The 24,518-nt window shown below is 38.1% G+C and overlaps 1 protein-coding gene and 1 long non-coding RNA gene across 4 annotated transcripts in view; one reads left to right on the top strand and one right to left on the bottom strand.

The window, feature by feature from the left end:
- The window catches only part of STARD3NL (STARD3 N-terminal like), a 75,489-nt gene extending 74,295 nt beyond the window's left edge, over positions 1–1,194 (bottom strand). Inside the window, exon 1 of one of the 3 annotated variants that reach the window (XM_069587933.1) lies at positions 887–1,194. The gene's annotated coding sequence lies outside the window, so the exon portion shown is untranslated. The remainder of the gene's footprint in view (positions 1–886) is intronic. The other 2 variants (XM_069587932.1, XM_069587934.1) reach the window with 2 other exon arrangements.
- LOC138439312 (uncharacterized) lies at positions 1,167–24,080 on the top strand. The gene is made up of 3 exons (XR_011256675.1): positions 1,167–1,305; positions 4,703–4,834; positions 22,279–24,080. It is a non-coding gene; the product is annotated as an uncharacterized lncRNA (long non-coding RNA).
- The last annotated feature ends 438 nt before the right edge of the window (positions 24,081–24,518 follow it).

Here is a 24,518-nt window from a genome sequence, read left to right as displayed (position 1 = left end):
AATAAAGCATCTTAGGTATCCTACAATGTTTTGTTTCATGAGGATGTATGGGTAGATGGAATATACATATGTGAATTATCTTTCAGAACTCTTCTCCACAAAGAATTCTGAGATAAACTGAACTAATTTCAGTATTAGTGTGGAAAGGTTTGACCTGTTGTTACCTAGCTAAGCTTATGACTATTACTGAGTCAAGTGAGGAATTCAGTAATTCCATCTGTGAAACAAGAAAAATGACATGAAGATCAATTGGCACTTTAAGAGAATAAGAAAAGTTCCACAATGTTAACTTATGTTTGAACTAAAAGAAAGAAAGAAAGAAATATCCCTCTCTAATCCTAAACCAAAAAATAAGCATGCTACTGAGATTTCAAAATATGACCAGATACCCACGAGTGAGCAAAGCAGTGAACTGAAACCAGAGCTAGAACATTCGTGATTTGTGCTTTAATTTTTAAATTTTGTTTGGAACACAGCTTTCCTCGATGAAAAAAAAAAAAAGAGGTCAGTAACCGACGCATCAACCTAGTCACCATTCTTGGTCACTATGGAGGGCCCAAGGGGCCAGTAGAGGGCTTGATTTCACCGAGGGCTCCGCAGGATGAAGGAATGGAGACCTCTCTACTAGCATCCATGCCCTGAATGCCCACCCAAACCTTGGATGAAAAGGGGCGCCGCAATCTGCAACTTCACTTCTGTACCCATTATAAACAAGACCGCCAAGCCCCTCCTCCTCTCCAGAGGACGGCGAGGGCCGTACAAACAAGCCGGGATGCTCGGTTCTGGCCTCCGTTTGCGGGTCTCCAGTGAGCCCCGGGCAAATCATCTGATCCCGATGACTCAGTTTTCCAATCTGTCAAATAGGGTGACTAGAAACCCAGCCTACCTCATCGGGTGGTTCCGGGCCGGCCGCCCCAGGCTGGCCGGGAGACCGCGGCTCTGTGGCTGCGCCCGCGGCAGTGTCCGCCGGCGGAGGGGCGGGGCTCGGCAGGGTGGGACCAGGAATCTAGTCCTGCAGAAGTCGCGCAGCCCACCGCCCGCGTACTGTCGCCTCAGGACCTCCTAGAGTACCCGGCCTATGACGTCAGCACGCTGACGTCGACGCACAGAGGTCGCATCTCGCCCCAGGGACCAAAGACCGGTAAGGGCCAGAGAGCCCCTATAGCAGAGCGGCGATTGGTGAGTGACTCTATCAATCATATACTGTCCAGTGAGCGTCGCGAGAAGGCGTGAGGGGCGGTCCGGCCGGCCCTGAGGCGAGAGTGGGAATACGAAACTCCGGCTGACTGAATTTTCGCGAGTCCGGTACCGCACGGTTTTCTGATGCGTCCCTTCTCTCTCCTGATAGATTCTTCTGGCTTCCCCCATTCTCTTGGTGGCAATTTAGGGTCCAACTCTGGAAAATAATCATGGGACTGGATTTCAGGGCCTTTGGGCGCTCCAGAAGTGAAAAAGTAGGATATTCAATTTCCCTATTCAAGAGTTACCCCATCTTTGAATTCTCGGCTCCAGCCCCACCTCCTCCCCGTTTAGGATACTCTCTCAGCCCTCCTAGCGCATAACACTTCAGTTTTAATAGTGGTGGTGGTTTAGTTGCTAAGTCGTGTCCGACTCTTGCGACCCCATGGACTGTAGCCCGCCAGGCCCCTCTGTCGTAGGATTTTCCAGGCAAGAATGATGGAAGTGGGTTACCGTTTCCTTTTCCAGGAGATCTTCCCAATCAGTTTTAATAGCAGTCAACATTTTTTTTTAATATTTGTATAGGTTTTCGCTCTAAATTGACCTCCTTTATTGTTTGACTAAAGGTTATATTTTAATGAAACTACTACAGTTAGACCGTTCAAGTATATGAAGGACTAGAGAGTTACATAGAGGGAATTCTGCTTCCAGGTCCTGAGGCACTTGGTTCGCCTATTGAAGTCAGTAACTTGAGTGTTGCAGATTTTTTGCGTATCCTTCCAAAGACATTATGAGTGCTATTATTCATGTTAAATTACATATAACCATAAATTTAAACGTCACACATTAGCTAATCGTTTTCAGGGAGTAATTAAAAACCAGTCCCTATATGGTGACTTCTGGGCTTCCCTTGTGGCTTAGGTAGTACAGAATCCGCCTGCAATGCGGGAGACCAGGGTTCGATCACTGGGTTGGGAAGATCCCCTGGGGAAGGGGACGGATATGCACTCCAGTATTCTGGCCTGAAGAATTTAATGGCCTGTATAATCCGTGGTGTCGCAGAGTGGGACACGACTAAGTGACTTTCACATATGGTGTCTTTAGTTTTCTGCATTTACATACCAGTAGATGTTGGTTTTTTCCCTCAGTCAACATTATATCCTTGAGATCTTTCCATATATATATATATATATATATATATAAATTTACCTCTTTGTTTTAAAAGACTACATGGTAGTTCTCAGAACCAATAGATTTATGATTCCCTTTCCCTCGGACATGTTTGTTTCTTTTTTAGTTTTTTAGTTAGAAATGTTGCGACCTTCAACGTGTGTTTGTGCCTTTTTACACGTATATCTAAGTGTTCTCTAGGGAAAGAAACTAACGTGGAAGTGCTGGATGGAGCACATTTTAAATCTCAGTAGTAGATTCCTTCCCTTTACTCCTTTAAGTAGCTGCTACAACTGACATTTGTACATTAAGTATATGAGTACCCCTTGTACTACACCTTCGCCAAAAATTAATGAAATACAATTTCAAAAATTTTCTTAATGGATGTGTGTGAAAAATTGTTAAGAGATGGCATATGTACAAAAGTACATTCTTAGTGTGTATCTTGGTAACAAAATGAATGAACTTGTGTTACTACCTCCTACATCAAGATTTTTAGATGTTTACCATAAATATAAAAAATCTTATACCCCATCTGAGTCATCACAACCCACACAAAAATTGCCACTATTTTGAATTTTATAAGCAGAATTAGCCTTGCCTGCTTTTGAATGGTTATAAATGACCACACATAGTATATTCTCTTGTGTGGCTCTTTTCACTCAATAAAAATTTGTAAGATTGATACATATTAAAGAATATAGTAGTAGTTTATTCATTTTCATGTAATTCTAAAATTTATTTGTCTAGTCTAATATTGCTTAGCAATGAGTTGTTTAAAGTTTGGAGTGAGTAAAAATGATGCTGCTAAGAATATTTTTGTACCTGTTGATGCACATAGTTATACATTTGATTTTGATATATACCTAGTATAATATTACCAGAAAATGTATGTATATTCAGTACTAGTAGCCACAGGATGTACATATATTCAGTATTAGTAGATACTGCCAAATAGATTTCTGGTCTTAATGATTTAGGCAATGGCAACCCACTCCAGTACCCTTGCCTGGAAAATCCCATGGACGGAGGAGCCTGATAGGCAGCAGTCCATGGGGTCGTTAAGAGTCCAGCACAACTGAGCGACTTCACTTTCACTTTTCACTTTCATGCATTGGAGAAGGAAATGGCAACCCACTCCAGTATTCTTGCCTGGAGAATCCTAGGGACAGAGAAGCCTAGTGGGCTGCCATCTATGGGGTCGCACAGAGTAGGACACGACTGAAGCGACATAGCAGCGGCAGCAGCAGTGAATGAAAATTCCAGTTTCTTCATGTATTTGCCACCGCTTAAAATTCTCAGTTTTGTATTCATCTTCTTTTTTTATTTTTTTTAATTTTACTGAGACAATATACAAAAGTTGCAAGTATTTAATATATACATTTTAATGATTTTGGACCCTGTGATACCATCACCACAAACAAGGCAATAAACATATCCATTGACAAACCTCTGATTTGAGGTTTGTCCATATGCTCGTATGTTCTTAGCAGCTCTATTTACAATAGCCAAGATACAAAAATTACCCAGAAGTCCATTGACAGATGAAGGACAAAGATGTGGCACATATATACAATGGAATACTACTTAGCCGTAAAAAACAAAGAAATAATGCCATTTGCAGCAACAGAGATGGACCTCAAGATTATCATACTAAGTGAAGTAGATCAAAGAGAAAGACAGAATAGCATATAATACCACTTATATGTGGAATGTAAAATATGCTAGAAATCAACTTATCTATGAAACAGAAATTACTCAGATGTAAAGAACAGATTTGTAGTTGCCAAGGCACAGGGGAGAGGGGAAGGATGGATTGGGAGTCTGGGATTAGCAGATGCAGACTATTATATATGGAATGGATAAACAACAAGGCCCTACTGTATAGCACAGGGAACTATATTCAATATGCTATAATAAACCATAATAAAAAAGAATATTAAACAATTTATATATATAACTAAATCACTTTCTGTATACCAGAAACCAACACAACATTGAAAATCAACTATACTTAAATAAAGTAAAATTTTAAAAAATACTTATCACCACTAAAAGATTTCTTGTGTCCCCTTGCACTTTTTTTTAATGATAAGAACATGTAGCAAGAGAACTACTTTCTTTAAGTGAACAACCTATGTTAACTATGTGCCCTATGTTGTACAGCTAATCTCTAGAGTTTATTAATCTTATGTATAACTGTAACTTTATAACCAGTGAAAAATCCCCAGTTTTCTCCTCCCCCATCTTCTGGCGACCACCATTCTGCTGTCAGCATCTGTGAGTTTAACTAAATACTTCATTTAAGTGGAATCGTGCAATATTTGTAATTCTATGACTGACTTATTTCCAGACATAATAATTTCCATGGCAGTGCTGCATCTCCAGCTCTTCCCTCTGAACTTCGTATGAGCTGCGAGCTAAGCTGGACTTTGATGTCTACCTTTCAGATGGTCAGTGCCATAAGAGGAACACATGTATGCAGGTAGGAAATGCTGCTACAACTGTAGATTGCCCTCTCCCCTCCCCCAAGTACAGTCCAAATTAGCCCTCACCTCACACTCCTCCAGACCAGGTACCTGAGCCCCAAAACTTCTCTGCCCCTTCCAAGTTTGAGTTCTGGGACCACACAACTGCTGAAATAGCCCATGAAAGGTTTTAGGTCTGAACTTTGTATTCCAGAAGTCTCTGAGAATTGACTAGAAAAAACAGATGCTATAAAGAAAAAGTGATGATTGAACCAAATGAAGCAATGTCGGAGTAAGAAGGTGTCTCCGGTTGTGCAGCTGATTTATATAACATGCCTTTTAAGCAATTAGAACTAGATGATGCAATTATTTGTCACCCAATTGAATTTGAAAGGCAAGAAAAACATGGAGTAGCACTTTAGCTTTTGCTTCAGTCAAAAAAAACAAACAGTTGTTACTTAGATAAAAGAGCATTTTAAATGAAAAATGAATTTTTTGATAAAAATGTAGAGATATAGATGGACTTCCTGGTGGCTCAGTGGTAAAGAATCCACCTGCAATACAGGAACCACAGAAGATGTGGTTCAGTCCTGCGGTCAGGAAGATCCCCTGGAGGAGGGCATGGCAACCCACTCCAGTGTTCTTGCCTGGAGAATCCCAAGGATAGAGGAGCCTGACAGTCTACAGTCCATGGGGTCGCAAAGAGTTGGACATGGCTAAAGCAACTTAGCACACACAAAAGTATACATAATATTTACTTCTGGGCCCATCCACGGTATCCCAAATGGTAGGATTTCCTTTTTTAAAAATGCTGAATAACATTCCATTGTTTGCATATTCCACATTTTCTTTATCTATTCATCTGTTGTTGGAAGTGTGGATTGTTTCCACATCTTGACTGTTGTAAATTATGCTGCAATAAACATGGTAAATGGGCTTCCCCCATGGGTCAGAGAGTAAAGAATCCGCCTGCAATGCAGGAGACACGGGTTTGATCCCTGGGTCAGGAAGATCCCCTGGAGGAGGGCATGGCAACCCACTCCAGTATTCTTGCCTGGAGAACCCCATCGAGAGAGGAGCCTGGCAGGCTATTGTCCATGGGGTTGCAAAAAGTCAGGCACTACTGAAGCAACTGAGAATGCACACAAACATGGTAATGAAGATATATGTTTAAGATCCTGATTTCACTTCTTTTGAATATATATCCAGGAGTAGAATTACTGGATCAGATGGTAAAAGTTATAGAAAATATAAACAGACTAATAACAAATTAGGAAATTGAATTAGTAGTCAAAAATCTTCAAACAAGAAAAACCAGGACTAGATGGCTTCACTGGTGAATTCTACTAAACATTTAAGGAAGAATCAGCACCAGTCTTTCTCAGACTTCTCCAAAAATTCAAAGAGGAGGCAGCATTTCCAAATCTATTTTATGAGGCCTCTATTGCCTTGATAACAAAACCATAAAAAGGCATTTCAAGAAAAGAAAATTGCAGCTCCATATCCCTGGTGAATGTATACCCCAAAATTTATAACAAAAATTCTAGCAAACAGAATTCAAAAGTATATGGACTTCTCAGATGACTCGGTAGTAAAGATCCACCTGCCAATGTAGGAGCCTGAGGAGATGCAGGTTTGTTCCCTGTGTCGGGAAGATCCCTTGGAGGAGGAAATGGCAGCCCACTCCAGTATCCTTGCCATGATAGTCCTCTGGACTCAGAAGCTACAGTCCACAGGATCACAAAGAGTCAGACATGACTGAGTGACTGAGAACACACGTCTATGCCATGATCAAATGGAATTTATTTATGGAATGCCATGATGGTTCAACATAATCAAATAAATCAGTGTGATTCACCACATTAGCAAATGAAGGATGAAAATCATATGATCATCTCAACAGATGCAGAGAAAATATTTGACAATATTAAACCTCCCTTCCTGATAAAAACTCTTAGCAAATTAAGTGTAGACCGAAGGCACCTCAACACAATAAAGATCAGATATGAGAAGCCCACAGTTGACATATTCAATGGTGAAAAATTTAAAGCTTTCCTTCTAAGATCAGGAACAAAGCAAGGGTACCCACTCTTACCATTTATGTGCAACTTATAGGCAGTTCTAGACAGAGCAGCTAGTCAAGAAAAAGAAAGAAAAGCCATCCAGGGAATTCCCTGGCAGTCCAGTGGTTAGTCCAAGCCTTCACTGCTTGGGGCCTAGGTTCAGTCCCTGGCTGGGGAACTAAGATCCCACAAGTTATGTAGCATGGCCAAAAAAAGAAAAATATTAAATAATCTTTAAAAAATTTTAAGGTATCCATATTGAAAAGGAAAGAAAATTGGCCCTATTTGTAGATGACACGATCTCATATATAGACAACTCTAAAAATTATACACACTCACAATCCTATCCAGTTAGTTCAGTCACTCAGTCATGTCCGACTCTTTGTGACCCCATGGACTGTAGCATCCCAGGCTTTACTGTCCATCACCAACTCCCAGAACCTCCTCAAACTTATGTACATCACATCAGTGATGCCATCCAACCATTTCATCCTCTGTCGTCCCCTTCTCCTGCCTTCAATCTTTCCCAGCATCAGGGTCTTTTCCAATGAGTCAGCTCTTTGCATCAGGTGGCCAAAGTATTGGAGTTTCAGCTTCAGCATCAGGCCTCCCAAGGAATATAATAGGACTGGTTTTCTTTAGGATTGACTGGTTGGATCTCCTTGCAGTCCAAGGGACTCTCAAGAGTCTTCTCCAACACCACAGTTCAAAAGCATCAATTCTTCAGCTCTCGGCTTTCTTTATAGTCCAACTCTCACATCTATATATGACTACAGGAAAAACCATAGCTTTGACTAGATGGACCTTTGTTGACAAAGTAATATCTCTGCTTTTTAATATGCTGTCTAGGTTGGTCATAGCTTTTCTTCCAAGGAGCAAGCGTCTTTTAATTTCATGGCTGCAATCACCATCTGCAGTGGTTTTTGAGCCCCCCAAAATAAAATTTGTCACTGTTTCCATTGTTTCCCCATCTATTTGTCATGAAGAGATGGAACTGGATGCCATGATCTTAGTTATCTGAATGTTGAGCTTTAAGCCAACTTTTTCACCCTCCTCTTTCACTTTCATCAAGAGGCTCTTTAGTTCCTCTTCACTTTCTGCCATAAGGGTGGTGTCATCTGCGTATCTGGGGTTATTGATATTTCTTCTGGCAATCTTGATTCCAGCTTATGCTTCATCCAGCCCAGCTTTTCACATGATGTACTCTGCATATTAGTTAAATAAGCAGGGTGACAATATATAGCCTTGACGTACTCCTTTCCCGATTTGGAACTAGTCTGTTGTTCCATGTCCAGTTCTAACTATGCCAGCAAATCTGGAAAACTCAGCAGTGGCCATAGGACTAGAAAAGGTCAGTTTTCCAATCCCAAAGAAGGGTAATGCCAAAGAATGCTCAAACTACCACAAAATTGCACTCATCTCACAATGGTAGCAAAGTAATGCTCAAAATTCTCCAAGCCAGGCTTCTATAGTACATGAACAGTGAAATTCCAGATGTTCAAGCTGGATTTAGAAAAGGCAGAGGAACCAGTGGTCAAATTGCTAACATCTGCCAGATCATTGAAAAAGCAAGAGAGTTCCAGAAAAATTTCTACTTTTGCTTTATTGACTATGCCAAAGCCTTTTAGTGTGTGGAGCACAACAAACTCTGAAAAACTCTTAAAGAATTGGGAATACCAGATCACCTTACCTACATCCTGAGAAATCTGTGTGCAGGCCAAGAAACAACAGTTAGAACTGGACATGGAACAGTCCTATTGGAACTAATAAACAAATCCGGGAAAGTTTCAGGATACAAAATCAATATATAAAATTCAGTTGTATTCTCATACGCTAATAATGAACCACCAAAGGAAAGAAATGGTAAGACAGTCTCATTTTCAATAGCATCAAAATCAATAGAATGTTTAAGGATAAGTATAACAATGGATGTGAAACTGCGGTGCACTGATGAAAAATATTAAAACACAAATAAATGGAAAGACATCTTGTGTTCATGGATTGGAAGACTTAATATTATTAAAATGTTCAAACTATATATTCACTGCTATTTCCATTAAAATTCCACTGGCATTTTGAAAACAAATATAAAATAATTCTAAAATTCATATAGAACACTAAAAGCCCCAGAATACCCAAAGTGACCTTAAGAAAGAAGAACAAATCTGAGAACATCACGTTTCCTGATTTCAAATATATTACAAAGCTGCCATAGTTAAGGCAGTGTGATAATGGAATAAAGATAGACATACAGACCAATGGGACAGAATAAAGAGCCCAGAAATAAACCCCGACACATAATAGGCAGCTGATCTTCAACAAGGGTACCAAGAATACACAGTGGGGAAAGGATCATCTCTTCAGCAAATGGTGTTTGGATCACTGAATATTCACATGTAAAGGATTGAAAATAAACCCCTATCTTAGAACATACACAAAAATCAACTCAAAATGGATTAAAGATTTAAACCTAAGACCTGAAACTATAAAACCCAACCCCCTAAGAAGAAAATGGGAAAAGCTTCATGAGAGTAGTCTTGGCAATGATTTCATGGATCTGACACCAAAAATATAGGCAGCAAAAGCAAAAAATAGACAAGCAGGACTACATCAAACCATAAGGTTCTGCACAGTAAATGAAAAAAATCAACAGAGTGAACAGGAAACCTAAAAATAGAAGAAAGCATTTGCAAACTGTAAATTTAACAAGACATAACTTCCTAAAAAATATAAGGAACTCCTACAACTCTTTAGCAAAAAAGCAGAAAACAAACAATGGGTGAAGGATTTAGACATTCTCTAAAGAAGATATACAGATGACCAACAGATGAATGAAAAAGTGCTTTATGTCACTGATTATCAGAGAAATGCAAATCAAACCACCATGAGATATCACTTCACATCAGTTAAGAAGGATATTAACAAAATAACAAGTGTTAGCAAGGATATGGAAAAATTGGAACCCTTAAACACTATTGGTCAGAATGTAAAATGGTGCAGCCATTATGGAAAACAGCATGGTGGATTTTTGGTAATGTTATACAGTCTGATGCATCTGTAGGGTATCACATTATGGATTTAATATGCATTTTGTGAATGACAAAAAATTTTAGCATCTTTTCATATGTTTGTATATCATTTGAATATTGTGAAATTCCTGTTCAAGTATTTTGCCCTTTTTAAAATTAGATTATCTGTGTTTTTCTTGCTGATTTTTGGTTAGTTTGCTATATTCTAGATATGATTCTTTGTCAGGTAATTGGTTTTTTTTTTCTTATTCTTTGACTTTTTCATTACAAAATGAATCTTTGACTTATTAGAATCTTCTGCAAATTAATACTTTTATTTAGCTTCTGGACAATGCAAGGACTTTGAACACTTTAATTTCATTTACTCAATTTCTGATTTTTATACAGTTGTTGCTTAGTTTAATTGTATTTAATCATTTTAAAACCCACAAAATATTATTTATTTTAAATGGACAATATTAGTTTAGATCTATAGTATCTTATTTTGCTTTCATTGTGTGTGTGTGCTAAGTCACTTCAATTGTGTCTGACTCTTTGTGACCCTATGGACTGTTGCTCTCTTGGCTCTTCTGTCTATTGGATTCTCTAGGCAAGAATACTAATGTGGATTGCCATGCCCTCCTCCAGAGGATCTTCCTGACCCAGGGATTGAACCCATATCTCTTAGGTCCTCTGCATTGGCAGGCAGGTTTTTTACCATTAGCACCACCTGGGAAGCCCTTGCTTTTGATTACTTTTTGCTTTTCTGAGATTAAATTTGAAATCATTTCTTTCTTTATTAAGTTTTAGAACGTATCTCCTGATGACAAAATTTTACTACCAGGCTATCTAAGATGAGATACTTAAGCTAGGTTTCCTAACTGCTTTCCATACTCTCAAATGCAACTGTTTCCTTTTCATACCTCAAGTTGTTCATGGTGAGAAGTTGGTCTGATACCATATAATCAATTATAGCTCAAAAAGAATTGAGCATGTTGATTAGTGTCATTAATATTTTAGTGTCCCTTAGCCTAGTATAGTGCTGTCCAGCACAAGAAAAATGTTTTGGAATGTCAGTGGTGAAAACAGCAGACTAGGCACCTTCAGTAGTCTATTCCCCTACAGAAAAATTGAAAAATGAAGCAGAAACAGTCAGAATAAAGTTTGCTGGAAGTCAGGAAAACAGATAAAGTTTCAAACAACCAAGCACGTGCTGAATCAAGACAAGGCAACTTTATAATGGTAGAAGTATTTTGGGTGTTTTGACTTGCCCATGACCAGCCCCCTCCAAGATACTGCAACCATCTTAAAAATACGAGAATATTTACTTAAAAAGATAAATTGTACTTTGGAATTTTAAGGATGTAAGTGATATAAAGCAGTAAGAAAGTAAGTGGAAGATGAAGGACAAGAATTATAGGAAAATAAATGGTAATAATGTTTTAATAACCTCGGGGGTAGCCGAGGTTATTGAAGGTAGATTGAATGGTGAATACATCAAACTATAGGCCCCTGAATTATCTTAATTGATAAATCATTTTAGATTCTGAGAGGACCTGTGATTGGTCATATGATGAAAGAAGAGGTTAACACATTTTTCCTAACATTTTTCTTATATTAATATTCCCTTTATCACTAGTTTGCAACTAAAATAATCTTAGAAGTTTGTCTAAAAGGGACAGTCCTGTCAGTAATTTAATAATTAGACATATTGTTACCAAACCAAACTTGAATCTCTTTGTCTAATGCACAGCAAAGCTGATGCTTTGACACTAGGTTGTGGTGAAGGAAAATGCAATATTTATTGCAAGGAAAATGTGCAGCTTGTGCTAAAAAATTGGAACTCCCCAGTGACTTTCAGAGAAGGGTTTTTAAAGATAGCCTGAGGGAAAGGGTTGCAGTGTGTGATCAACTTGAGCACAATTCTCTGATTGGTTGATGATAAGATAACAAAATACACTTCTGGGCACTGAAATCCTCTACCTCTGATTCCAGCTGGTCTAGTTTTGACATGTTGCTGGTCAGCACACAGTTAACTTCTCCTGGCTGGTGCAGATTTTATTATCTGTAAAACAACTCAAGGATATGGCTCAGGATATTATCTATCTATTATCAACCTAGACAGCATATTGAAAAGCAGAGACATTACTTTGCCAACAAAGGTCTATTTAGTCAAGGCTATGGTTTTTCCAGCGGTCATGTATGAATGTGAGAGTTGGACTATAAAGAAAGCTGAGCACCAAAGAACTGATGCTTTTGAACTGTGGTGTTGGAGAAGATTCTTGAGAGTCCCTTGGACTGCAAGGAGATCCATCCAGTCAATCCTAAAGGAGATCAGTCCTAGGGGTTCATTGGAAGGAATGGTGTTGAAGCTGAAACTCCAATACTTTTGCCACCTGATGTGAAGAGCTGACTCATTGGAAAAGACCCTGATGTTGGGAAAGATTGAGGGCAGGAGGAAAAGGGGACAACAGAGGATGAGATGGTTGGATGGCATCACCGACTTGATGGACATGGGTTTGGGTGGACTCTGGGAGTTGGTGATGGACAGGGAGGCCTGGTGTGCTGCAGTTCATGGGGTTGCAAAGAGTTGGACACGACTTTCTGCTCTATTGACTATGCCAAAGCCTTTGACTGTGTGGATCACAATAAACTGTGGAAAATTCTGAGAGAGATGGGAATACCAGACCACCTGACCTGCCTCTTGATAAATTTGTATGCAGGTCAGGAAGCAACAGTTAGAACTGGACATTGAAACAACAGCCTGGTTCCAAATAGGAAAGGGAGTACGTCAAGGCTGTATATTGTCACCCTGCTTATTTAACTTCTATGCAGAGTACATCATGAGAAACGCTGAACTGGAAGAAACGCAAACTGAAATCAAGATTGCCAGGAGAAATATCAATAACCTCAGATATGCAGATGACACCACCCTTATGGCAGTAAGTGAAGAGGAACTCAAAAGCCTCTGGATGAAAGTGAAAGAGGAGAGTGAAAAAGTTGGCTTAAAGCTCAACATTCAGAAAACGAACATCATGGCATCCGGTCCCATCACTTCATGGGAAATAGATGGGAAACAGTGGAAAGTGTCAGACTTTATTTTTTTGGGCTCCAAAATCACTGCAGATGGTGACTGCAGCCATGAAATTAAAAGACACTTACTCCTTGGAAGGAAAGCTATGATCAACCTAGATAGCATATTCAAAAGCAGAGACATTACTTTGCCAACAAAGGTCCGTCTAGTCAAGGCTATGGTTTTTCCAGTGGTCATGTATGGATGTGATAGTTGGACTGTGAAGAAGGCTGAGCGCCAAAGAATTGATGCTTTTGAACCGTGGTGTTGGAGAAGACTCTTGAGAGTCCCTTGGACTGCAAGGAGATCCAACCAGTCCATTCTGAAGGAGATCAGCCCTGGGATTTCTTTGGAAGGAATGATGCTAAAGCTGAAACTCTAGTACTTTGGCCACCTCATGAGAAGAGTTGATTCATTGGAAAAGACTCTGATGCTGGGAGGGATTGGGGGCAGGAGGAGAAGGGGACGACAGAGGATGAGATGGCTGGATGGCAAAACTGACTCGATGGACGTGAGTCTGAGTGAACTCTGAGAGTTGGTGATGGACAGGGAGGCCTGGCGTGCTGTGGTTCATGGGTTCTCAAAGAGTCGGACACGACTGAGCAACTGAATTGGACTGAACTGAGTGACTGAACCTAACAAAACTGGTTATCTATGGCCTTTGAGGAGGAACGAAAGGTCTTTGATCTTGTTTTATGGGTAAATTATAATTATTTTGTCTTGCTTGACTATCTTTGTTTGTTCGTTTGTTTCAGCATTTTGTCACCTCTCTGATTAAATTTGCCCTTTAGAACTTGATGGGGCTAAAGCTTTTCTAGGGACAGAAGGTGGGGGACAGGTAGGGATCTGTCCTCTAGAAAGCTCAGCAAGATTCTGCTTGGTTTCAAAATCACTGATGTACATTGCAGTTTAGTTCCCACTAAATATTACTACTAAATATATAAATAAGTGAAAAACCTAGGATAGGTGATTCTGACTTAAAAAAAAGAAAAACACACCAATCCTGGAGAAGAATGAAATAGTGGATACCTATTAGGAACAGCAGTATCTATACCATCTAAAAAGACATAAGTTATGAGACAAGTTGGGATATTTGGGTCTGATCCAAGATAGACTTTAAATACTAATTTACTCTTAAATAGAATATAAATTCCTATAGAATTTATTGAAGATACAACTTCAGTTGTAGCAGTTTAAGTATTAGAAGTCTAAAAGACTAAGTAAAACTTGACTTATGGGACCAGAGGTAATGTTAGAACTTCGTAGAAGTTTGCCAACCCAAAACATCAGTGAATTTGGTCATTCTCATCCTGTTCTCTCCTAATTTGAGGGATTTGGTTGCATTTTGGTGAATCTGTTTAGCTCACCATGGTCTCTCACGTAATACAGGACCACAATCCCAATGAGCATCCTCTTCTGCTCCAGAGTGAGTCAAGACAGCCAGGAAGGAGGTTTTCTTCTGCCACTGTGACTCACAGAGCATGAGACTGAGTTGGTGCTCTGGAGTAGGGAACCACTGCACCCTCCCTTGCATGTGGACCTGATGTTAGCCAAGGCTGGTCAAACCACCAAATCCACATATCAAATTAGGCCTCCATATTGCAAAGTTGCTAAGAAGTCACACAGAGGTCATTGGTCTATTCTTCCCAGCTATGTTTTTAAAGTTTCACACAATGCTTATGTTGGCAGGAGGCAGCTCCTATAAGATTCTAGTGGTAACATGTGAGGAAGGGCCAAAATAATGGCAGAATATCCAGGAAAACAATGTTTGTCATTATCATTAGTTATTTTCAAAGAAAGTTTTCCACATCTCTTTTTTGACTTTTGGGGGTTTTGTTAGTCTTTTTGTAAGCCTCTGTAGTCTGATGTTCTTTCTATGTTAAAAAAGGAATTCAAGTAAAAAGCACTGTTAGTAATCCTTAACTTTTGGAAGCACTATGTGCTTGATTTAAGATTTCTCTATAAAACTATGCTATCCATAAAATTTTTTTTAAATAAAAGAATACACGCAGAACTATAACGCTGTGTTTAGTCTTGGTGAACTCATTCACTATTACCAGGAACTGATAGAGTTAGTGAGTTATTTTTTCTGTTTAGAAAATTAGTTTGTTTAAAATTTATAATAGTGATTTTGACCCTGCTGAAGTTGGAGCTAAAGGGGTCGGGAATGGGGAAGAAGGAGAGATGGGATGGGAGACAGGTAGGAAAGGGGTAGAAAATGGAGAAGAAAGAGAGATGGGATGGGAGGCAGGTAGGAAATGTAACTTACATTATATTACATTAATTGTAATTTTGTAAGATGGTGCTGTGATCTCTGGGCCTGGAAGTTTTGTATGATTTTAACTTTTTTAAAAACACGTAAGATAAAATTTACTTTCTTAACCATTTTTAATTGTAGTTGTAACTATATGCACATTACTATGAATGTTAATTATATTCAGTAGTGTTAACTATATTCACACTGTTGTACAGCTCTCTAGAGCTTTTTTATCATGCAGAACTGTAACTCTGTATCCATGGAACAATAGCTCCCTATCTCCCCCTTGCTCCAAATCATGGCATCTACTATTCTAATTTGTTTCTATGCATTTTACTACTTTAGATACCTCATGTAAGTGGACTCATATACTATTTGTCTTTTTGCGAATAACTTATTTCCAGTTTCACTTAACATGATGTCCTTAAGTTTCTTCTATGTTAAAGCATATGACAGGATTTCCTTCTCTTTTAAGGATGAATAATATTCCATTGTACATATTTACCACATTTTCTTTTATCTATTCATTTTTCCATGGACATTTAGGTTGCTTCCACCTCTTGGGTATTAGGCATAATACTAAAATAAATATGATTATGCAAAATATCTTCCATCCTGCTTTCAATTGTTTTGGTTGAATACCCAAAAGTGGGATTGCTGGATCATATAATAATTCTATTTTTATGGTTTTGAGAAACCTCTATATAGTTTTCCATAGTGATACATCATTTTGCATTCTCACCAACAGTGTACAAATCTCAAGTTTCTTCACATCCTCACCAACTTGCCATTTTCTAAGTCTATCTGTGTCTATTTGTGTGTGTGTCTATGTGTGTGTGTGATATCTCATTACACTTTTCTAATGATTAGTAATGATAAACCATCTTTTCATATGCTTCATGGCTGTTTGTATATTTTCTACTCAAGTCCTTTGCACATTTTAAAATTGGTTTTTTATTGTTGCTGAGTTTAGTTCACTATTTTGGACATTAACCCTTTATCATATATATGATTTTGCAGATATTTTCTCCTATTCTGTAGGTTGCTTTTTCACTTGTTGATTATCTTCTTTGATGTGCAGAGGTTTTCAAGTTTGTCTCTTTTTCCTTTTTCTGTCTGTGTGTTTGATGTAATATCTAAGAAATCAATGCCAAATCCATTTTCACGAAGCTCTTTGCCTGTTTTCTTAGATCTTATGTGTAGGCCTTTAACTGTTACCATTTTGTGTTATTTTTTTTGTATATGCTGTCAGATAAAGATCCAACTTCATTCTTTTGCACGTCAATACCCAGTTTTGCCATCTCCATTTGTTGAAGATACTCTCCTTTTCCCATTTTGTGAGCTTAATACCTTTGTCCAAGATCATATAACCATATGTGTGAGTGTTTATTTCTGTTCTGTTCAGTTAATCTATATGTCTATCTTTATGCAGTACCACACTGTTATAATTCAGTTCAGTTCAGTCGCTCAGTTGTGTCCGACTCTTTGCCACCCCATGAATCTCAGCACGCCAGGCCTCCCTGTCCATCACCAACTCCCGGAGTTCACTCAGACTCACGTCCATCGAGTCAGTTTTGCCATCCAGCCATCTCATCCTCTGTCGTCCCCTTCTCCTCCTGCCCCCAATCCCTCCCAGCATCAGAGTCTTTTCCAACGAGTCAACTCTTCTCATGAGGTGGCCAAAGTACTGGAGCTTCAGCTTTAGCATCATTCCTTCCAAAGAAATCCCAGGGCTGATCTCCTTCAGAATGGACTGGTTGGATCTCCTTGCAGTCCAAGGGACTCTCAAGAGTCTTCTCCAACACCACAGTTCAAAAGCATCAATTCTTCGGCACTCACTCAGCCTTCTTCACAGTCCAACTCTCACATCTATACATGACCACAGGAAAAACCATAGCCTTGACTAGACAGACCTTAGTCGGCAAAGTAATGTCTCTGCTTTTGAATATGCTGTCTAGGTTGGTCATAACTTTCCTTCCAAGGAGTAAGTGTCTTTTAATTTCATGGCTGCAGTTACTATCTGCAGTGATTTTGGAGCCCCCCAAAAATAAAGTCTGACACTGTTTCCACTGTTTTCCCATCTATTTCCCATGAAGTGATGGGACCGGATGCCATGATCTTCATTTTCTGAATGTTGAGCTTTAAGCCAACTTTTTCTCTCTCCTCTTTCACTTTCATCCAGAGGCTTTTTAGTTCCTCTTCACTTTCTGCCATAAGGGTGGTGTCATCTGCATATCTGAGGTTATTGATATTTCTCCTGGCAATCTTGATTCCACCTTGTGTTTCTTCCAGCCCAGAGTTTCTCATGATGTACTCTGCATAGAAGTTAAATAAGCAGGGTGACAGCCTTGACGTACTCCCTTTCCTATTTGGAACCAGGCTGTTGTTTCAGTGTCCAGTTCTAACTGTTGCTTCCTGACCTGCATACAGATTTATCAAGAAGCAGGTCAGGTGGTCTGGTATTCCCATCTCTCTCAGAATTTTCCACAGTTTATTGTGATCCACACAGTCAAAGGCTTTGGCATAGTCAAGAAAGCAGAAATAGATGTTTTTCTGGAACTCTCTTGCTTTTTCCATGATCCAGCGGATGTTGGCAATTTGATCTCTGGTTCCTCTGCCTTTTCTAAAACCAGCTTGAACATCAGGAAGTTCACAGTTCACGTATTGCTGAAGCCTGGCTTGGAGAATTTTGAGCATTACTTTATTAGCTGTGAGATGAGTGAGATGTAAAGCTAGGTTATTAATGTGAACACTTTCTTGTTTTTTAAGTGTTTACTGCCATAAACTTCCTCTTAGTACTGCTTTCACTGTATCACATAAGTTTTCATATGTTGGTTTTTTTAATCTTTATTTTCCTCAAAATATTGTTTGTTTCTTCTTTGACTCATTTATTCTTTAAGAATGTGGTGTTTAAATTCTACATATTTGTGAATATTCCAGTTTTCCTTTTGCTATTGATTTCCAGTTTCATCCCACTATGGCCAGAAAAGATACTTGGTATGATTTCAATCTTCTTAAATTTGTTGAAACTTAATTTTGTGGTCTATCATGTGGTCTATCTTGAAAAATGTTCCATGTACAGTTAAGAAGAATGTGTATTCTGCTGCTGTTGGGTGGAATGTTCTCTATGTCTGTTAGGTCTAATTGGTTCGTTGTGTTCAACTCGTCTATTTCCTTACTGAGCTTCTGTCTAGTTGTTCTATCCATTATTAAAACTGGAGTATTGAAATGTCTTACTTTTGTTGGGTTGCTGTATATTTTGGTCTTCAGTTCTGTAATTCTGTCAATATTTACTTCATATATTTGGGATTTCTGATGTTAGGTGCCTATATATTTATAATTGTTATATCTCTGTGGTTAATTGACACTTTTATCATTATAAAATATCCTTCTTTGTCTCTTGTGACAGATTTTGACTTAAAGTCTGTTTTGTCTATTATAATTATGGCCACACCTGCTGTATTTCAGTTACTACTTGCATGGTGTGTCTTTTTTCATTCTTTCACTTTCAGCATACATATGCTCTTAATTTAGTCTCTTACAGGTAGCATGTGGATGGATCTCTTTGGGTTTTTCTCTAATCTATTTAACAAATCTTTGGGAACTTTAATCTATTTATATTTTAAAGTAATTATTGATGGGGAGGACCTACCATTGCCATTTATTAATAGTTTTCCATATGTCTTGCAGCTATTCTGTCTCTTTTTCTCTCTTGCTACCTTCCTTGTGTTTCATTGATTTTTTTTATAGTAATATACTTTGATGCTTATGGCAGAAAATGAAGAACTAAAGAGCCTCTTAATGAAAGTGAAAGAGGAGAGTGAAAAAGTTGGCTTAAAGCTCAACATTCAGAAAACGAAGATCATGGCATCCAGTCCCGTCACTTCATGGCAAATAGATGGGAAAACAGTGGAAACGGTGGCTGACTTTATTTTTTGGGGCTCCAAAATCACAGCAGATGATGATTGCAGCCATGAAATTAAAAGACGCTTACTCCTTAGAGGGAAAGTTATGACCAACCTAGATAGCATATTAAAAAGCAGAGACATTACTTTGTGAACAAAGGTCTGTCTGATCAATGCTATGGTTTTTCCAGTAGTCATACATGGATGTGAGAGTTGGACTGTGAAGAAAGCTGAGTGCTGAAGAATTGGTGCTTTTGAACTGTGGTGTTGGAGAAGACTCTTGAGAGTCCCTTGGACTGCAAGGAGATCCACCCAATCCATCCTAAAGTAGATCAGTCTTGGGTGTTCATTGGAAGGAATGGTGTTGAAGCTGAAACCCCAATACTTTGGCCACCTCATGCGAAGAACTGACTCATTGGAAAAGACCCTGATGCTAGGAAAGACTGAGGGCAGGAGGAGAAAGGGATGACAGAAGATGAGATGGTTCAATGGCATCACCGACTCAATGGACATGAGATTGGGTAAACTCCGGGAGTTGGTGATGGACAGGGAGGCCTGGCATGCTGTGGTTCATGGGGTCGCAAAGAGTCAGACACGACTGAGTGACTGAACTCAACTTTGACTCCTTTCTCATTTCCTTTTATACATCTTCTATATGTCTTATTTGTGGTTACCACTGAAACTGCGTAAGATATTTTAAAGTTATAGCAATCTGTTTTAGACTGATAACAACTTCAACTGCATGTTAAAATGCTACTTCTTTACCCTTATCTACCCCCCAACTTTATTTTATTGATGTCACAAATTATATGTTTTATATTGTGTATCTAGTCACATAGATTTATAGCTATTTAAAATTCTTTTGCTACTTAAATTCTATTCCAGGACTAACAGTGATTCATGTGCTAACATTATAAATACTTGAGTATTTTATAATTGTCTCTATATTTACCTTTTCCAGAGAGTTTTATATTTTTGTATATTTTTATGTTACTATCTAGCATCTTTTCTGTCAAAATACAATTTATGTTGTGTTAGTTTTAAGTGTACAGCAAAGTGAGTAAGTTTTATTTATTTATTCTTTTACAGATTATTTTCCATTATAGATTATTATAAGATATTGAGTATAGTTCCCCATGCTATATAGTAGGTACTTGTTGTTTACCTATTTCAAACAAAGTAGTATATATATATGCTAATCTCAAACTCCTAACATGTCTCTCCTCTGCCCCTATAATCCCCTTTGGTAACTGTGAATTTGTTTTCTATTTCTGTGAGTCTATTTCTGTTTTGTAAAGAAGTTCATTTGTATCATTTTTTTTAGATTCCACATATAAGTGATAGCATAGGATGTTTGTCTTTTTCTATCTGACTTATTTAACTCAATATGATAATCTCTTATTTCCTGAATTTATTTTTCCAGTATTTTTTATTAGTGTATAGAAATGCAACAGATTTCTGTATATTAATTTTGTATCTAGCAACTTTACCAAGTTCATTGATAAGCTCTAGTAGTTTTCTGGTAGCATCTTTAGGATTTTCTATATAGCATCATGTCATCTGTAAACAGTGACAGGTTTACCTTTTTTTTTAATGATTTTTTTTTCTCTAATTGCTGTGGCTAAGATTCTAAAGCTGTGTTTAATAAAAATGGTGAGAGTGGCATGCTTATCTTGTTCCTGATCTTAGACATAGTGCTTTCCCTTTGAGTATGATCTTGGCTTGCTTTGTTAGCTAGATTTGTCATATATGGCTTTTATAATGTTCCCCCTATGCTCACTTTCTCAAGAGTTTTAATCATGAATGGATGTTAAATATTATGTAAAATTTTTTCTTCATCTATTGAGATAATCATATGTTTTTTTATTTTATAATTTGTTAATGTGGTATATCACAGTGATTGATTTACAGATATTGAAAAATCCTTGCATCCCTGGAATAAATCCCACTTGATCATGATGCATGATCATTTTACTGTATTCTTTGAGTCAGTTTGCTAATGTTTTGTTAAGGAGTTTTGCATCTATGTTCATCAGTGCTATTGGCCTGTAATTTTCTTTCTTTGTGATATTTTTGTCTGGTTTTGGTATCTCAGTGATGGTGGCCTTGTAGAATGAGTTCAAAAGTGTCCCTTCACCTGAGAAGCCATCTGGTCCTGGACTTTTGCTTATTAGGAGTTTTTAAATTGCTCATTCAATTTCAGTACTACTAATTAGTCTGTTCATATTTTCTGCCTTCCTGGTTCAGTCTTGAGAGATTGTACCTTTCTTATAATTTGACTGTTCTTCTAGGTTGTCCATTTTATTGGCCTATATTTGCTTGTGGTAGTCTCTTATGACCCTTTGTATTTCTGTGAGGTTGGTTGTAACTTCTTTTTCATTTCTGATTTTGTTGATTTGGGCCCTTTCTCTTTTTTTTTCCTTAAGGAATCTGGTTAAAGGTTTATCAATTTTGTTCATCTTTCCAAAGAACCAGCTTTTAATTTCATAAACTTTTCTATTGTTTTTAGTCTATTTCATTTATTTCAGCTCTGAATTTTATGATTTCTTTCCTTCTACTAACTATGTTTTGTTTGTCCCCTCTCTGGTTGCTTTAGGTTGCTTATTTGAGATTTTTCTTGTTTCCTGAAGTAAGCTTGATTTGCTGTAATCTTCCCTCTTAGAACTGTTTTGGTGATTTACATAGGTTTTGGATTGTTGTGTTTTCATTTTCATTTATCTGTAGGTATTTTTTTATTTCCTCTGATTTCTTCAGTGATTGGTCATTTTGTAGCAAATTGTTTAATCTCCACGTTTTTGTTTTTGTTTTTGCTTTTTTTTCCTTGTAGTTGATTTCTAGTTTCATAGCTTTGTGGTCAGAAAATATGCTTGATATGATTTCAGTTTTCTGAAATTTATCAATGCCTGCTTTATGGCTCAGCATGTGATCTGTCCTGGAGAGTGTTTCATGTACATTTGAAAAGAATGTGTATTCTGCTTTCAGATGGAATCCTCTATAAATATCAATTAAGTTCTTCTGGTCTAATGTGTCATTTAAGGCCTGTGTTTCCTTTTTGAGTTGCTGTCTGAATGATCTGTCTGTTAATGTAAGTGGAGTGTTAAACTCCCCTACTATTGTTGTTTTATTGTCAGTTTCTTGTTTTATGCTTGTTGCAGACAACACCACCCTTATGGCAGAAAGCAAAGAAGAACTAAAGAGCCTCTTGATGAAAGTGAAAGAGGAGAGTGAAAAAGTTAGATTAAAGCTCAACATTCAGAAAAAATCATGGCATCCAGTCCCATCACTTCATGGCAGATAGATGGGGAAACAGTGGAAACAGTGGCTGACTTTATTTTTGAGGGCTCCAGAATCACTGCAGATGGTGACTGCAGCCATGAAATTAAAAGACACTTACTCCTTGGAAGGAAAGTTATGACCAACCTAGACATTAAAAAGCAGAGACATTACTTTGTCAACAAAGGTCCGTCTAGCCAAGGCTATGGTTTTTCCAGTAGTCATATATGGATGTGAGAGTTGGACTGTGAAGAAAGCTGAGTGCCAAAGAATGATGCTTTTGAACTGTGGTGTTGGAGAAGACTCTTGAGAGTCCCTTGGACTGCAAGGAGATCCAACCAGTCCATCCTAAAGGAGATCAGTCCTGGGTGTTCCTTGGAAGGACTGATGTTGAAGCTGAAACTCCAATACTTTGGCCACCTGATGTGAAGAACTGACTCATTGGAAAAGACCCTGATGCTGAGAAAGATTGAGGACAGGAGGAGAAGGGGACGACAGAGGATGAGATGGTTGAATGGCATCACCGACTCAATGGACATGAGATTGAGTAAACTCTGGGAGTTGGTGATGGACAGGGAGGCCTGGTGTGCTGTGGTTCATGGGTTCACAAAGAGCTGGACACAACTGAGCGATTGAACTGAACTGAACTGAACTGAACATTTGCCTTGTATGTTGGAGTGCTCCTATGTTGGGTGAATATATATTTACAATTTTATATCTTCCTCTTGGATTGATCCTTTGATCATTATGTAGTGTCCTTCTTTGTCTCTTTGGCAGTCTTTATTTTAAAGTTTATTTTGTCTGATATAAGTATTGCAACTCCAGCTTCCTTTTGATTTCCATTTGCATGGAATACCTTTTGCCATCTCATCACTTTCAGTCTGTATATATCTCTAGATCTGAAATGACTCTTTAGACAGCAGATATGCAGCTCTTGTTTCTGTATCCATTCAGTCAGTGTATATTTTGGTTGGAGCATTTAGTCTGATTAGCAAAGTAAAAGAAAAATATGTTGATACATGGTTAGTTACTGTTGTAATATTTTATAGAACTTAGAATTTGATTTTTCTGCTGTGGAATTTGTCAGATAATTGGAGGACAGAATCATGTGGAAATTGTAGAAAGAATATTTTAACAAGTATATGTCTAGTATATATACAAATGTGAGCTTTTAACCCAAATTCCATTTGTTAATGGGTGTTCTGAGTGTGTGTAATGGGAAGTAAGCATAGTCATTACTAATACTAAGAAATTGTCTGTAACAATTTGTCTATAACATTTCTGGAAAGAAAGTGACAACAAGACTGCATTAGTTTTAGGGAGTTTTAGGGCTTCTTTAACTATGTACCACAAACTAAGTGACTTAAACAACAGAAACGTATGGTCTCTCACTTCTTGAGGTTAGGAGTGTCAGCAGGACCATGTTGTCTCTGAAAGCTTTAGTGGATGTTTTTCTTTGCCTTTGTATAGATTCTGATGGTGGCCACAATCCCTGCCAGTTCTTGGCTTGTAGCTGCATCACTCCGTCCTTGGCCTCTGTCATCGCATGGTGTTCTCTGTGTGTGTCTGTCCTTCGTTGTCTTCCTTTTGTTATAAGGGCACTAGTCAGATTAAGTGCCTATCCTACTCATCTAATTACCTCTGCAACAACTCTGTTCCCAAATAAAATCACATTTGGAAGTGATACATTTGAGGTATGGGGGGTTATGGCTTCAGTGTATTTCTGCAAGGAACACAATTCAGTCAATAACATTGACTAAACCCAGTTGTAGAGGTACTAGAATAGTAGTGGTCAGATTACCTAGAAATGTTATAAAGATCAAAGAATAAGACAGAAGTTCAGTTATGAGAATCAGAACAAAGGTCAGAAAGTAACTAAGATCAATGAAACTAAGAAACTAACTTACTGCCAAAGCAGTCTATTAGCAAAAAGAGATAAGGAATTATGACTAAGGTTAAGATTTCTTCTTGAACTATAATATTGGGGCCAGGTATAGAGAGGGGGATTATGGAAATTGGAAGTCAGATAAGTACAGATAATCATTAACATTGGTATTTCACATTTTGTCCTGTGAATTAATTTGAATAGCCCTTTAAAGTTTTTCAAATTATCTTTTATGTA

Source organism: Ovis canadensis, chromosome 4, assembly GCF_042477335.2.
Source record: "Ovis canadensis isolate MfBH-ARS-UI-01 breed Bighorn chromosome 4, ARS-UI_OviCan_v2, whole genome shotgun sequence".
Classification (NCBI taxonomy): domain Eukaryota; kingdom Metazoa; phylum Chordata; class Mammalia; order Artiodactyla; family Bovidae; genus Ovis; species Ovis canadensis.
Note: the sequence above shows the minus strand (reverse complement) of the source record. Positions and strands in the feature narration are given on the sequence as shown.